At 44.4% G+C, this 17,389-nt stretch overlaps 1 protein-coding gene across 2 annotated transcripts in view; it reads right to left on the bottom strand.

The window, feature by feature from the left end:
• Positions 1-17,181, bottom strand: part of PSEN1 (presenilin 1) — a 98,156-nt gene extending 80,975 nt beyond the window's left edge. The window contains exons 1-2 of one of the 2 annotated variants that reach the window (XM_089686868.1): positions 17,064-17,181; positions 1,112-1,228 (exon numbers count right to left, since the gene is read on the bottom strand). The gene's annotated coding sequence lies outside the window, so the exon portion shown is untranslated. The remainder of the gene's footprint in view (positions 1-1,111; positions 1,229-17,063) is intronic. The other variant, XM_089686869.1, reaches the window with a different exon arrangement.
• Between the last annotated feature and the right edge of the window lie 208 nt (positions 17,182-17,389).

Here is a 17,389-nt window from a genome sequence, read left to right as displayed (position 1 = left end):
TATAAAAGAAATATAGGTTTGTGTCACCTGCGGCCAATTAGTGGGCCTATATAGTGCGGGGCCCCCTCCTGTTCTCGCCTCTTCCTTCCTTTGGTTGATCGGCCGATGTATTCTTATATTGGTGGCTATACTATAGGCAAGGTGAGCATACAAAACTAGACTATGGGGTAGGTACTCTGCCAGAAGGACAGACTGTTTTTAGATTGACTATAGCCTTTTGGATCTGTGTGTTTGTAGGAGGATGGTGTGGCTTTATTGAAGATTCTTTTGGGAAATTCTTATAGAAACCATATAGAAGCTGATGGCAAATTCCTCTTATGACAGGATACCTCTGACAATTAAAAGGTGGGTTATCAGGGGTGTGGACATTTTTTTAAAACAATACTTGTCCAGGGATTAAATCATTGTCTCAATCTACTTATCCCTCAAGACAATCTACTTGTCCAGATAAAAAAAAAATGTTTTTTAATCAAAACTGTATTTAAATCGGAGGCGATATTAGGAATGTTTTAAAAACAAAAAGGAGATTTAAGGTGAATTAAATGTTTAATATGTTTAACATTGCGCTGTTTATTGCCTCCTCCCCTCCCTGCCTGTCTCCAGCACCGCACCCAGGGACTAGAAGGGAGCAGAGACAGGGGAGACAAGGGAGTCTGTCATGCATAATAGATAATAATGCTGTCTGAAAATTTGCGAAACAGTGTTTTAGGCCTAAAATTTTTCTTTTTTTTTTTTTTAAATAAAAATTTTTATTTCTGATTCTGATGATACAGTATGCATTAGATTCAACCACTTTTTTTGTTTCCCCCAGAGTGGATTAGATATTTTGTTCCCTAAACAAATAGCTGGTCATTTATATTTAACACTGCATATGGATATTCAAAATGAAATTGCCTTTTTTTAAACTTTACTTATTAACTAAAATTATACACCAAACTTTTTTCTGCTTTTTATCCAACTGATCGATCAAAGCAATAATCAGTCAATTAAATAAATATGAAAATAATAATTAGTTGTAGTCCTACAGCCTAGTATAAATTTAATATTTACTTCATACCAAAAACAGTCCTCAATACAAAGTATGTGAATTAACCAAATTTCACTTACATACCTGTACAGCAGAATTCAGTGGTCATCTACATAAATAGTCATTCAGCTTGTTACTTTGAACTTCTCATCATAGTAGTAACTCACAACTTAGGTAGTGACCAGTCTATAACTGCCGCTGCTAGGAAAAAAAAAAAAAAAAAAAAAAAAAAAAAAAAAAAAGGATATTTACTTTTATTGCGGGATTCAGCATGACATATTAAAAGGCAATTATGAGCCAGACTATTAGTTGTACTTTACAGACACCCCTCCCCTTCCACAGAACATTCATAACAGGTAATATATACAAAAACCCTGTTCTTTCAAGGGCTTTACTGTGTGGCCTGCTCAGCTACACACAGCCTCTACCTGTAATATTCAGAGTGGCACCCTCGCATATGTGCCGCAGCCTCTATTTATTTCAATAAAAAGCCTGGCCATCAGCCCTTCAGGCTGCAGTGCACTTGCAGTGGTAACCCACCTAAGATTTACAGCACAGGATGTTGTAGGTAAGTATGGCTTATTCTCAACCGTGCGCACTCATCCTTTAATGTCTACACATTTGGTAGAACAAAAAAACAAACTAAGTAAAAGCAGGTGCTGAAACAAGTGTATACCGAACCTGAGAGTGGACTTAAAGTTGCAAGAAAAAGTATGTGAACCCCTTGGGATTACGTGGAGTTTTGCATGATATGGGCATAAAATGTGCTCTGAACGTCATCTAAGTCACAACAATAGAAGAACACAGTCTGCTGAACATAATATTACACAAACATTAGATGTTGCCATGGTTTAATTGCACATAACATGTAAACATTCACAGTGCACGGAGGAAAAAGTATGTGAACCTTTGGACTTAATAACTGGTTGACTCTCCTTTGGCAGCAATAACCTCAACCAAACGTTTCCTGTAGTTGCAGATCAGACCTGCACAATGATCTGGAGTAATTTTGGACCACTCCTCTTCACAAAACTGTTTCAGTGTAGCAATATTCTTGGGATGTCTGGTGTGAATCGCTCTCTTAACGTCATGCCACAGCATTTCAATCGGGTTGAGGTCAGGACTCTGACTGGGCCACTCCAGAAGGCATATTCTGTGCTGTTGCAGCCATTGTTTTGTTGAATTACTTGTATGCTTTGGGTCATTGTCCTGTTGCATCACCCATCCTCTGCGGAGCTTCAGTTGGCGGACAGATGGTCGTAAGTTTTCCTGCAAAATGTCTTGATAAACTCTGGAATTCATTTTCCCATCAATGACAACAATCCGTCCAGGCCCTGAGGCAGCAAAGCAGCCCCAAACCATGATGCTCCCTCCGCTATGTTTTACAGTGGGGATGAGGTTTTGATGTTGGTGTGCTGTGCCTTTTTTCTCCACACATAGTGTTGTGTGTTCTTCCCAAACAACTCAATCTTGGTTTCATCTGTCCACAGTATATTTTGCCAGTAGTGCTGTGGAACATCCAGGTGCTCTTTTGCAAACTTCAAACGTGCTGCAATATTCTTTTTGGACAGCAATGGCTTCCTCCGTGGTGTCCTCCCATGTACTCCATTCTTGTTTAATGTTTTCCTTATTGTAGATGTGTCAACAAAAATGTTAGCATGTACCAGAGATTTCTGTAGGTCTTTAGCTGAAACTCTGGGATTCTTCTTTACCTCATGCAGCATTCTGCGCTGTGCTCTTGCAGTCATTTTTACAGGATGACCTCGCCTAGGGAGAGTAGCAACAGTGCTAAACTTTCTCCATTTGTAGACAGTCTGTCTTACCGTGGACACATGAACATCAAGGCTTTTGGAGATACTTTTGTAACCCTTTCCAGCTTCATGCAAGTCAACAATTCTTGATCGTAGGTCTTCTGAGAGCTCTTTTCTGCGAGGCATGGTTCACATCAGACCGTGCTTCTTGAAACCAGTAAACCCAAAACAGGTGTGTGTTTTTTAAGGGCAGGACAGCTGTCAGCAACACATCCAATATCATCACACTGATTGGAGTCAAGGTTGGCTCACTCCTGGCTCCAATTAGCTCTGGGAGAAGTCATTAAGCTAGGGCCTCACATACTTTTTCCTCCCTGCACTGTGAATGTTTACATGTTATGTGCAATTAAACCATGGCAACATCTAATGTTTGTGTAGTATTATGTTCAGCAGACTGTTCTATTGTTGTGACTTAGATGACATTCAGAGCACATTTTTGCCCAATTCATGCAAAACTCCACGTAATCCCAAGGGGTTCACATACTCTTTCTTGCAACTGTATATTCATGTAACACTGCAATGCGCATACAAGATTAGACATGCAAAGTAAACTATTTGTACAACTTTTAAGTAGAGCAAGAACTATAAAAACACAGTATTTCTCAAACCTGTTTGACAGCATAAGTTTTTAAGTCATCTGCAAAGAAAGATGTGGATGAACATGGAATGCAAACATTTGGAACTTGGATTACTAGCATGTCTGGGCCATTCAAAAGACAGGAGGAGGCAAGTCTGTTTCCTTGCACAACATCCTGTAACAGGACCAGCCAGACTACGTAAAGGTTCGTATAGACAGGAGTTGTTGAATATCGCTGTTTGGATGTGAACACAGCACCGCTCAAAATGCATGCATTCCAAAACAAAATGCGACAAAAGCTGTGTTTGACCTGCTTTGCCTACCATGCAAATGCATCTCAATAGGACATGCTTCACTCAATGAAAGGCAACGAAAAGCTCAGAACAGTCAACCATACCCAACCAATAAATTAAATGGGGATTTGCAGAGCTGCCTTTGAAACACATGTTCCACCTACAATGCCCATCCACACGAGCTCTAAGGGTACTAAGTAGGAGTGCACCGAAATTTTGGTGGCCAAAAACACCCGTTTTGGCCATCGACCGATATGAAAAAAAAAAAAAAAAAGCACAGATACAGATGCCAAAAAAACACCGCACCTCGCCGCCCGGTAGTTCTCAGCCTTACCTGAGAAACCATCAAACAATCCAAGCGCTGGGCAGAGAGATTAGTGAAGGAAAGATGGCCTCCACTCAACTCTATGCCCTTGGAGGACTGGAACAATGTCACTTCTGGTTCCAGACTTTTTTTTCTTTTAAAGCACTAGATCAATGCTTTTTTTAATCAAATGCTTTACATTGCAGAGGAGAGATGTGGGGTCTTATTGACCCCATATCCCTCCATAAAGAGGACCTGTCACTAATTATTTCTATCACAAGGGATGCATGCATTTCTTGTGATAAGAATAAAAGTGATTAAATATTTTTTTAAAGGGACAGTGCAAAAAAAAAAAAAATGTAATAAATTTAATTAAAAAGTTTAAAGTGCCCCCATCCCCCCCATGTTCACACGTAGTGGTGAACGCATATGTAGGCCATGCCCACATATGTAAATGGTGTTCAAGTCAAACACGTGAGGTATCGTCACGAACGCCGGAGCAAGAGCAATAATTCTCGCTGGGAGGAGCCTGGTCATGGCGGCTGTGGGGAGTGAGCGGTGCTAGCCTTCGACTAGGTACCGCTCCCCGACCTCCCTGGTGACCCTAAGGAGCCGACTCACCGGAGTCTGGAGGGCCGAGAAGTGCAGTCCTGAGAGCCGGAGATGGGAGGCAGACGGGGGTCGCAGCGACGGACCAGCCTCTCCGGTCCTTGGTGAGAGGAAGGACCCGGACGGCTGGAGAGCGGAGTGACGTGGCGGGGGTGTGTGACCGGCCGCGGAGGCTCTCTGGGAGAGGAGAAAGCCGGCCGGCCGCCTGAACTGACGGCGAGACGCCGGCTGCAGTCGCTGGCTCTCTGCTGCCCTCAACCCCCCCGGCTGATTACTGTTCATGGTCCCCGGCTGCTGTGTGCAACCCCCGGTCTATTGCTGCCTGGGGCCCCCGGCCAGCTGACTCTACGATTCTGGGTCAGGGAGCCCGGGAGCGCCAGGAGACCCACCCTGCATCCCTGGGACGAAGCCCAGAGGCAAAAGGAAAAAAAATAAAAGGGAAAGAAACCGAGGTGCAGAGTTGGAGGCCCGGAGGAATCCCCCCCCAGGACAGAGCTGTTGTGGAGACCTTCCGACCAAACTTGGAGTCACCATCTGGGGAAGAGAAGGGTGAGTGAGACCTGCTGGGGGCCTATTCTATTGTATTGTGTAGTGGATTCTTGAGTGACAGTGGGGAACAAGGGGCGAAGGAGAAGAGGAGAGGATTCCCTGAGTTTAGAAGAGAAGAGATCCATGTCCCCCTAGGAGAGCACAAGTAAACTCAGTAAACCTGTCTGGATTACAAACCAAAGAGGAGAGATATAACCCCATCTAGAGAATATAGAAGACAAAAGATTTTATTGAGGATATGAAGAATAAAGGTCCTAAGGGAGCAGGGCTTAAAGGGTCTCAATCAGGCACGATAAAGAAATTTACATCACATGGAAACATTACGCCAGAAAGGGCCCAAGGCGCAAGCGCCAAAGGGGAAATGGACATTAGCTCAGGAAACAGCCCGAGACTATCAATGGGTATGAACAGCAGTTGTAGCCAACAAATAGCGGATGGCCTGGGTCAAAAAGAACTTGATGGTGAACTACAAATACCGAATAAGAAGGAGATGATAGAAATGTTCCAAAGTTTGGAGAAAACGATAAAACATGAAATGACAGTAATTCGGAACGATTTAGGGCATCTGCTAACGAGAATGGAAGAAACAGAGGAGAAAGTCAAAACCCAGGCCCAAACCATAGATAAGCTAAGGAAAAAAATAACCCATTTGGAGAAAACCCAGAAAAAACTGTTCTACAGGATGGAAATTCGAGAAAATAAAGAAAGAAGGTCTAACCTTAGGGTGAGAGGAATTCCAGAGGCAGCAAAAGGGGAAACATTACATGAACTAGTTAAAAAAATCTTAAACTCCATAAGAGACAGACCTGAAATAGAAGTGATTGAACTGGATGGAGTTTTCAGAATAGGAAAGTTCAAACAAGATACTGAGAGGGAAAGACCGAGGGATATAGTTGTACAGTTCCAGAACTTTGGGGTCAAAAATGAGATTTGGAAGAAGATCAAGGGAAGAACGTTAATCAAATATGGAGATTTGACTGTTCAAATTTTTGCGGATTTAACACCAGAGACTCTGTGGAGAAGGAGATCCCTGAGACCCCTGTTAGAGCAAATGAGAAAACAGAACGTGCAATATAGATGCGGCACTTCAGCATCTTTAATTGGCTGGAAGAGTGGGGTGACAGCATACCTGAGATTCCCGGAGGAACTGAGAGATTTTTGTGATAGACTGGGCCTGCAAAGAATGGAGATAACTGGGTGGGAAGAAGAAGAAGAAAAAGGAGACTCGGATGATGCGGGAGGGGAGGATTGGCGGCAGGTCGGGGGGAAGGGGAGAGAGGCTCAGGGATTGGGGAGAGGGGGGAGGGAGAAGTGAACAGGAGAAAATACTTTTTTTTTTTTTTTTTTTTCTCTTTCTCTTGTTCCCTTGCCCCCCCTAGTAATCCCCCTTTTTTGAGGTGGAAGTCCCTCTGGAGGATCCGGTTGAGTTGGGGAGAGAAGGGGGTACTGGGGAGGTCGGAGGAAAGGTGAGCCGTCCATGGGCGGAGTCTACGCCCAATATTTTAAATCAACTGTGGAAACAGTTCCACAAATGATTTGTAGGCAGTTTATAAGCCTAAAAATGGGTAGGGGAAAAGTAAGAGAGGGGGGGTGGGGGTGGGGGGGGGGAGGGGGGGGAGGGGGAGTGGGGCTAATATTCTGCAAATCATTCGGTCCTAATAGGAGGAGGCGAACTAGAAGAGAGAAAAAAAAAAACCAAGAAGGATGGAAGAAATACAGTTTATAACATATAATGTGAATGGGTTGAACTGCCCTGGGAAAAGATTTAAGTTGTTTAAAGAGTTACATCACAGGGCAACGTCAGTGGTATTTTTGCAGGAGACACATTTTGAGATAGAATCTAATGTGAAATTAAAATCTAAATATTATCCTACATGGTATTACGCTGACTCTCCAATTAAAAGAGCAAAGGGGGTGGCAATAGGATTGGCAAAAAATATGAGATTTGAGTTGGAAGATAGAAGGACTGACCCGGAAGGGAGATTCCTGTTTTTGAAAGGTAAATTACAGGGAATTGAATGCACACTAGCCAATATATATTGCCCCAACAAGAAACCTGAGATCTTTCTGAAGGGTTTGCTAAAAAAATTGATAGATTTTAAAAAAGGGCGTTTGATAATAGCAGGAGATTTGAATCTCTGTATGGACCCACAAATGGATGCAACCTCCCTTGTGCGGAGAGAAGGGGGTAGGTCTCTGAGAGCTTTGAGGAAGGCGATCCACGAGTACCAACTGGTGGACACCTGGAGAGTAATGCATATGAAGGACAGAGACTATACCTTCTTCTCTAATGCACATGAGATATACTCGAGATTGGATTACATTCTAATAGATCATCAACTCATTGAAATGCTGGTTAAAATAGAAATAGAGATAAGAACTTTTTCGGACCACGCCCCAGTCGTAATGAAAATAGGATGGGGAAAAAGGTGGACGGGAGGTTTAGGATGGAGGTTGAATGAGGCTCTTCTCTTGGATGAGGATATTGTGCAGAAGATCAGAGAAGAGATTAAGGTATATTTCCGGGAGAATGAAACAGAGGAAGTATCGACAGCTACAGTATGGGAAAGTCATAAGGTATATATAAGAGGAATCCTGATTGCGATGGGAGCAAGGAAGAAAAAAGAAAGAACAGAGAGGGTTAGTGGACTCTTAAAGGAAATCCTGGAATTGGAGCAGATACACAAGAAAAAAATAACAATAGAAACAAGACAGAAGTTAAGGGATAAAAAAGATGAATTAGAGAGACTGATGGAAGAGGAGAGGAGAAGAGTATATAATAAAGTATTAAGTGAAAGATATAGATGGGGTGATAGACCAGGAAAATACTTAATAAGAGCCCTGAATAAGAAGAAGAACAGGAATTATATAGAAAAGATAAAAAGCCCTAAGGGGGAGATGGTCCACTCAACTAAAGAAATTATTAAAGTATTCACGGAGTATTATAGAAAGTTGTATAATATCAGTCACCAAGGATCACCAAAAGAAATGCGGGAAGGTATCAATGAAAAAAGGAGGACATATTTAAAAAATGCGGGATTGCCAAAGCTTAGCGAAACACAACTGAACTCCTTGGATGCAGAAATCTCTCAGGAAGAAATAGAAGCAGCAATAAGAAGTACAGGGGGAGGGAAAAGCCCAGGCCCGGATGGTTATACAGTTAAGTACTATAAAAAATTTAGTGAAGTACTGTTACCAAAGTTAAAGAAATACATGAATGACTTGGGAGGTGGGATGGAGGGGAGGAGGGAATCCCTTCAGGCCCATGTAGTTCTCATCCATAAGGAGGGAAAAGATCCCTCTCAGTGCTCTAGCTACAGACCAATTTCATTATTAAACACTGATACTAAGTTGTACGCAAAGGTCCTAGCAAACAGGCTGAAAGATCTAATGCCCGAATGGATTCATGGAGACCAGGTGGGCTTTGTTCAGGGGAGAGAGGGTAGAGATAATGGCTTGAGAACTCTGATGCTTATCCAGAAAAGTAAAAAAGGGAAAGCCCCGGTAGTGCTTTTGTCAATTGATGCCGAAAAGGCGTTTGATAGAGTGGACTGGGGCTTTATGATGGATAACTTGGAAGTGTTGGGGATCGGAGAGAGAATGCGCGAATGGATAGGTAAACTATATAAGGAGCCCACTGCAATCATCACGGTAAACGGGGAAAGATCGGAATCCATTGGGATGTCCAATGGAACAAGGCAAGGATGCCCATTGTCCCCCTTGCTGTATGTATTGACATTGGAACCCCTGCTATCAATAATAAGGAATAGTGGAGCGGTAAGGGGAATCCAGATAGAAAATATAGAACATAAAGTAGCGGCCTTTGCGGACGACCTACTGTTTTATGTAGGCAACCCCCGAATAACACTACCAAATATTATGAAGATCCTGAAGGAATACGGTGAATTATCTAATCTAAAAATTAACCCAACAAAAGCTGAGATTTTGAACGTTAGTGTGCCGAGGAGCGAAGGAGAAGAGCTACAAAAAGAATTCCCCTTTATTTGGAGAGAAAACGATATAAAATACCTAGGAATAAAACTTGCTACCTCATATAAAAAACTGTATAGATTAAATTATATCTCTCTGATAAATGAGATTAAGGACGAACTAAAAAGATTAGAAGGAGGAAATCCATCATGGTTAGGACGTATGAACCTAATTAAAATGGTAATTATACCTAAAATACTCTATAGATTTCAAATGATCCCGATCAAACTCCCAGAGGCGTTTTTTAAGATAATGAGAAAAATGTTAACAAGATTTATATGGAGGAATAAAAAACCAAGAGTATCATATGAAACACTAAGTAGGACTAAAGAGAAAGGGGGGATGGGACTACCTGATGTCAAGAGATATTACAAAGCAGTAATGTTAGCAAGAATTTATGACTGGACTTTTAATCACAAGAGGAAAATTTGGGTAAAAATGGAAAATGATCTGAGTGGAATTAATTTGAGTAAGATGATATGGGTTTCAGCACATTATAGAGGAATTAATGAGGACACAAGCACTTACACTTTAACTGTCTTAAGGATATGGGATAACTTACATAAACACATGAAATGGGAATTCAACTCTATACTAATGCCTCTTGCAAACACGGAGTTTTTCCCCCCAGGAAAAGATGAGATATCAGGGAGATGGTTTAAAAAGGAAGATATCCAATTGAGAGACATATTGATAGAGGGAGAATTGAGAACACTTAAAGAATTAAAAGAGAAGGGAGGAGATATGTTTACTAAAATAGATGAATGGAAATATCATCAATTAAAATGTTTTATAGGAGCTCTCCCAAAACCCTTGAGATTAAAAAAGGAGTGGAATATGTTTGAAAGGTTATTAGAAATACGTAGAGATGGGAAACACGGTGTTACAAAAATGTATAGAATACTTACAGAACTAGACACAAAGTTAATTTTTATAACAAATTGGGAAAGAGATATGGGGGTGGGGATAGATGAAGAGCAACAGAATAAGATATTTAGATTAGTTCACGAGAATGTTAGTATGAGAGACGTTGAGATTAACTATAAATGTCTGACACGATGGCATATTACACCGAGCACTGAGCACAGGATGAGGGGGGAGAATTCAAAAATGTGTTGGAAAGAAAAAAAAAAAAAAAAAAAAAAAAAAAAAAAAAAAAAAAAAGAGCAATAATTCTCACACTAGACCTCCTCTAACTTTACACTGCTAACCTGTAGAAATTTTTAAAGCATCACCCATGGAGATTTTTAGGTACCACAGTTTCACGCCATTCCACGAGCATGTGCAATTTTAAAGCGTGACAGGTTAGGCATCTATTTACTCGCCGTAACATCCTCTTTTATGTTACAAAAAAAAAATTGGAGTATGTATTGTTTTTTTTAATCAAAGTGTATTTTTTCCCAAAAATTTATATTCATTTTTAAAAACTGCGCATTTCAGTTAAGTGCATTTTGAATTTTCATTTTCGGCACCAGAATTTTCATTTCGGTGCACCACTAGTACTAAAGGTATGACAAAGCTGAAAGCACAATGCTAGACCTCTCTCAATCTAGAGGCCTGACAGACCCTGGGTACAGCTGAGTTTTTTCCAAGTAAATGTTAGGAAAGATGAAGGAGGCTGTAATGAATGACATCCAATAATGCTAGGTTCCTGGTTTTCATACTAGCACTTGACCAATGTTTAAGCCAATGGTCCCCAAAATATATGCAAATATGGATTCCTGTTCTTTGACTTTCCTCATTTCCTCACTTGTTTCAGGTCAATGACTTTGATATAATTGAAACAAAAGTGTCAGCTCAACAGCTACATAACAAGCATGTTCAGCAGGTAGTCAGCCAAGGCAGCCCCAGCATTTATTTCACAACAGGTTTACTTTAAAGGGTTACTTCACCTTTAGGCTAGGTTCACACTGCTGCAGTACCATTTTGATCCCACTTTCATTTCGATAATGTAGTGCTACTTGGATGCATCTAAAGTTTATAAGTTATAAGTTTATAGTATAAAGAATAAAGTTTGCATATTTATTCAAAATCGCACTGGAATCACACCAAAGTAGTACAAGAACCTTTTCCAAAATCGCTGAATGTTTTCCAAAATGCATTGAAATGAATGAACATCATTAAAAAACAATGTAATTTCCATTGTTATGTAAAATCTGGTACAGCTCTGCATAAAAACCAATCAGTTTCCAGGTTTTATTGTCAATGCTTAATTGAACAGCTGAATTTACAAGCTGATTGGCTACTAAGAAAAGCTACACCAGATGCATGCTCCAGTTTTAGTAAATCAACCCGTGTGACTGAAGTCGCATCTGATGTCACACAAGTGTGAACCAGGCCTAACCAAAAGGGGCATCTGAGGATAAAAAAAATGTACAGCTTTGCCCAAAGTTGAATAATGCCCTTGCTATAGGTGAGCCTTAATGGAAACTTCTAGAACGTTGCTAAGAGAAGCCTAGTATTAATGCTTACCTCCACCATCACAGGCGTGAGCTCTCAAATGCTGAGCTCAGAGCTATTGCACCAGGGGGGAGAGAGTGCACGTGAGGGGGTTTGAAGCAGAGAAAGAGCTCACTCCTGCCGTGAATGTGAGCAGTAACACTAGGCTTCCCTTAGCAACGTCCGGGGAGTTTTTCTGTCACTTTTCATGGCAGTACATAAATGGCCTACCCCTATAGCAAAAGTATTATTCAACTTTGGTCAAATCTGCACAGCTTGTTTTCATTTCCAGACACCCCTTATCTACACAGGCAGTTTTCTGGGTAAAGGGGAGCTAACTATTTGACAAAAGAAAGCTTAAAGTGGTTCTAAAGGCTCAGGGTTTTTTACTTTCATGCACCCCCCCGAGCACCCCCTAATACTCACCTAAGCCCCCTCTCGATCCAGCGATGTGCAGTGGAGTGTCGACTATCCTGGGACTCACTCACCTCATTGGCAGAGACAGAAGCTGGAGCCATTGGCTCCTACTGCTGTCAATCACAGCCACTGAGCTAACGAGAAGAGAGAGAGGGCGGGCTGAGCCGCGACTCTGTGTATGAATGGGCACATAAAGCAGCAGGTGGGAGCGCCAGGAGTGCCAGCGGGGGACCTGAGAAAAGGAGGATCCGGCCTGCTCTGTGCAAAACTACTGCACACAGCAGGTAAGCAAAAAAGAAAAAAAAAAAAAAAGCTTTTAGAACCACTTTACGGGCCAGATCACACTACAAAAACGCACTCCGGATACATTCCGATTTGTTTTTGCTTACCGTTCACACCACACGCAGTTCCAGTGCAGTTTTGACGCAGTTTCCTATGTTCCAGTAAGGTGCTGTGCAGAAAAAATGCAGCATGTTCTACTTTTTTTTTTTTTCTGCACCGGAAGCTGACTACACTGGTGTGAACTGGGGCCATTGGAATACATGAAAAATACTGTGCTTGCATTTTGATGCAGAAAAAAGGCGCACTGGACTGCATCTGGTCTGAACTAGACCTTAAGGATAAGATCACCTTTAAAAAAAAAAAATAAGGCACATCTTTTTGCAGGTTAAAAAAAAAAATGTGCATTTATAATTTTTTTGTAATTTAGAGCATGTAAAGCATTTCACCCTCAATAAGCAGGTCCTGCCATGCAGAACTATCTGTGTGCTTGTACAAGCAGGAAAATAAACACTGACAGGAGGAGAAAGTGAACTACCACAGCACTCAACATCGCCATTGTAGTTCATAGCGAACTACAAGCCGACAGCCGCAGACGAGGCCTAAAGAGCACATTTTTAAGCCACCTTAACCTCTTCTTGACCGCACTATAGCAGAAATACTGCTACAGGGTGGCATGGGTGCACAAAATCACGTATATGTAGGCGATTATGCCTTTCCGGGTAGGAGCCGCAGCTGGCAATCACCGGGTCCTGGACAGTGATTGGCAAGCATCTCCAACAGGGAGAACGGTTTGTAAACAAAACAGTTCTCCTCCCTGTCAGCTCATGCACACTGCTTTGGATGGCTGTGCACAGCACAGCCATTCAAAGCAGTGTGCTTACAGTGAAGCACACAGACACAGCACACGGTTAACCCTTTGATCACACCTCATGTTAAACCTTCTTGCCCAGTGCCATTAGTACAGTGTCAGTGCTTTTTATTAGCACTGATCACTGTATTGGTGTCAATGGGGATGTCAGTGACAGCAAGTTAGTTTCCCCCAGTGTCAGAATGCCAGCCGCAGTCCGGCTATAAGTCGCTGATATTACTAGTAAAAAATAAATTTAAATAATCCCAGTATACATACCACCATTTGTAAACGCTATAACTTTCACATAAAGCAAATAATTTACACTTACTGGGATTTTCTGTAGCAAAGACATGTAGCAGAATACATTTTGGCCTAAATTTATGACGAAAATTGTCTATATTTTTTTTTTACTGGACATGTTTAATATTGTTTTTTTCTGAAATTTGGAGGTCTGTTTTTTTTTTTTTTTTTAACAGAGCAAAAAAAGCACAGGCCATCAAATACCACTGAAAGAAAGCTCAATTCGTGGGGAAAAAAAAAGGATGTAAATTTCATTTGGATGCAGCGATGCATGACTGCGCAATTGTCAGTTAAAGTAAAGCAGCACCGTAACACAAAAAATATTCTGGTGGTCAGGAAGGGGGTAAATCCTTTGGACGGCAAGTGGTTAAATAAAATGTGACAATTTTTGGATCTACAGCGAAACATTTTGATTACAAACATTATCTTCATGATCACAGAAGTCAAGCTAATGTCAGGAAACGTTTGTGAAAAGTTGGGGAACTTTTTAAAGTTTTCTGAATTTCTACAGTAATGGTTTCTAAAAAAAAACAAAACAAAACATCATTAGTGTCTATACAGGCACTCACCTGTGGGGCTGTGTGAATGTATCAGAGTACACCTGCCATCTAGAGACAGACACTTCTGACACTGAGTTGTTTGGCTGTCTACTACATTTAAAGCCACAGGGTTGTTTACCTGGAACATACAGCTATGGAGATCGGGAATAAATCTCTTATCTTTATACCTGTTGGGGGTCTGTGCTGCAAAGTACTCAACACAAAACACATCAGCATGGCAGTCAGATGAAGTCCTCAGCAATAGCAGTCTACATTGTCCCATGACAGGTTTAGGACTAAGCCAGACTGTTGCAGCTATGTTGGAAGGTGAAAACCTTCACTCACACGGGGAGTCTGAAGATGGCTATAGATGGATCAAAATTTGGCCAGTTCAGCATGGAGCAGCCAATATTCAATCCTTGTGTAATAGCTCCCGCTCAACAGAAGTCGATCTAATGACTGATTTCTGTCAATTTGGCTGCAGCCGCTGATTGGTGTATTCCAACATTGGAGATCCTGCTGTCAGAATACAATGTCTCGGCAAGGAGTATTCCTCTGTCCATGTCTATTGTGTAGATGGGGGAATTCATTTTTTTTCTCCTTTTCAGCTCCATCTATGACCAACTTAAAGATATTTTTAACCAGATTTGATACCAATCACAGCACACTGAATGAAGATACAACTCGGAGTACACAGTTCAGCACCTATCTGGGGGGCTCACACTTTTTTCCATACAATAAAAACCTTTGCTGGAAGTGCAATTAGTAGTTTGTTAAGCCACCCGAGCGCACGCACAAAAAACTCGCCACCCGAGCGCACGCACAAAAAACTCGCCACCCGAGCGCACACACAAAAAACTCGCCACCCGAGCGCGCTCGCACACACAAAAAACTCGCCACCCGAGCACGCTCGCACACAACTCGCTACCCAAGCACACACACAAACAACTCGCTACCCAAGCACGCACACAAACAACTCACCACCCGAGCGCGCACACAAACAACTCACCACCCGAGCGCGCACACAAACAGCTCACCACCCGAGCGCGCACACAAACAGCTCACCACCCGAGCGCGCACACAAACAGCTCACCACCCGAGCGCGCACGCGCACACACCTCGCTACCCGAGCGCGCACACACACAACTCGCTACACGAGCGCACGCACAAACGAGCGCACGCACAAACAATTCGCCACCAGAGCACACTCGCACACGCACACACACACAACTCGCTACCCAAGCGCGCGAACAAACAACCCACCACCCGAGCATGCGCGCACACACACAACTCTCCACCCGAGCACGCTCGCGCGCACACGCAACTCGCTACCCGAGCACACGCACAAGCGCACACGCAGACACACAACTCGCCACCCAAGCACGCTCGCACACACACCTCGCCACCCGAGCATGCTCACACACACACACACCTCGCCACCCAAGCATGCTCGCGCACACAACTCGCTACCCAAGCACGCACACAAACAACTCGCTACCCAAGCAGGCACACAAACAACTCACCACCCGAGCGCGCACGCGCACACACACCTCGCTACCCGAGCGCACACACACAACTCGCTACACGAGCGCACGCACAAACAATTCGCCACCAGAGCACACTCGCACACACACAAAACTCGCTACCCAAGCGCGCGAACAAACAACCCACCACCCGAGCATGCGCGCACACACACAACTCTCCACCCGAGCACGCTCGCGCGCACACGCACAAGCGCACACGCAGACACACAACTCGCCACCCAAGCACGCTTGCACACACACCTCGCCACCTGAGCATACTCGCACACACACACACACCTCGCCACCCAAGCATGCTCGCGCACACAACTCGCTGCCCGAGCGCACACACAAACACACACACAACTCGCCACCCGAGCACGCTCGCACACACAACTCGCCACCCGAGCACGCTTGCGCACGCACACAGCTCGCCACCCGAGCGCACGCACACCTCGCCACCCAAGCGCACGCACACCTCGCCACTCGAGCATGCTCGCACACACACACACAACTCGCCACTCGAGCATGCTCGCACACACACACACACACACACACAACTCGCTACCAGAGCGCACGCACACACCTCGCCACTCGAGCATGCTCGCGCACACACACACACACACACCTCGCTACCCGAGCGCACGCACACACCTCGCCACTCAAGCATGCTCGCACACACACACACACACACAACTCGCTACCCGAGCGCACACAGAAACGCGCGCGCGCACACACACACTACTTGCCACCCAAGCACGCGCGCGCACACAGCTTGCTACACGAGCGCGCGCACAACTCGCCACCCGAGCGCACGCACAAACCCCCCCCCCCTCGAGCGCATACAAACACCCCACCCGAGCAACCGCGCGCGCCCCCACACAACACCCCACCCGAGCAACCGCGCACGCCCCCACACAACACGGCACCTGGGGCCAGGGACCGAGCCATGCACCCATGGTGAGGGTACATATGCGCACACACTGCCATTGGCGAGGATAGGTACACCACAGAGGCAAAAAGGTACGCCCGGCACCCATGAAGGGGGCCCACAGACGCCCGGCACCCATGAAGGGGGCCCACAGACGCCCGGCACCCATGAAGGGGGCCCACAGACGCCCGGCACCCATGAAGGGGGCCCACAGACGCCCGGCACCCATGAAGGGGGCCCACAGACAAGCAGCACCCATGAAGGGGGCCCACAGACAAGCAGCACCCATGAAGGGGGCCCACAGACAAGCAGCACCCATGAAGGGGGCCCACAGACAAGCCGCACCCATGAAGGGGGCCCGCAGCACCCATGACTGACACCCCCGATCCCCCCACCCATTGCAGGAGGCAGTCATTCCCGTGTATACAAGGTGTCACAGACAAACCTGGGAGGGGGGAAGCCGCACACGTCTCCCGCCGCCCTCAGCACATGTCCCGAAGAGCCGGCGCCCGGAGGACTAGAACTGGTTTTCGGTGATGAAATTCTCATACAATAAGCCTTCATAGGAAGGGGAGCCATGCTGATTCCGGCCTCCTCCCCCACATTCCGCGCCTCATACACTCACCTCAGCAACCCGCCAACCGCGGCCACACTCCCCCGACACCCTCACACTATCCTAGACAACAACAGGACAATTCTGTGATCAGGTGCCAGGAACGAACATTTCCGGTTCATGCCCCGCCCCAGGAACGTCATTGGCCGGCTCTGTGCTGACATATCGGATGGGAAGAAGACAGGACAATCCTACAGACAACTCCTTCACTGCCGGAGCTGGATTGGCACACAACCCTAAGCACGTCTCTCCCATGTCTGAAAATCTTTTTTTTGCTAGAAAATTACTCAGAACCCGCAAATAATATATATATATTTTTAAGCAGAGGCCCTATAGAA

Source organism: Staurois parvus, unplaced genomic scaffold (genome assembly GCF_062004578.1).
Source record: "Staurois parvus isolate SC_StPar_1 unplaced genomic scaffold, SC_StPar_1.0 ptg000414l, whole genome shotgun sequence".
Lineage (NCBI taxonomy): Eukaryota > Metazoa > Chordata > Amphibia > Anura > Ranidae > Staurois > Staurois parvus.
The sequence above is the reverse complement of the archived record's forward strand: the minus strand, read 5'-3'. Positions and strand labels throughout refer to the sequence as shown.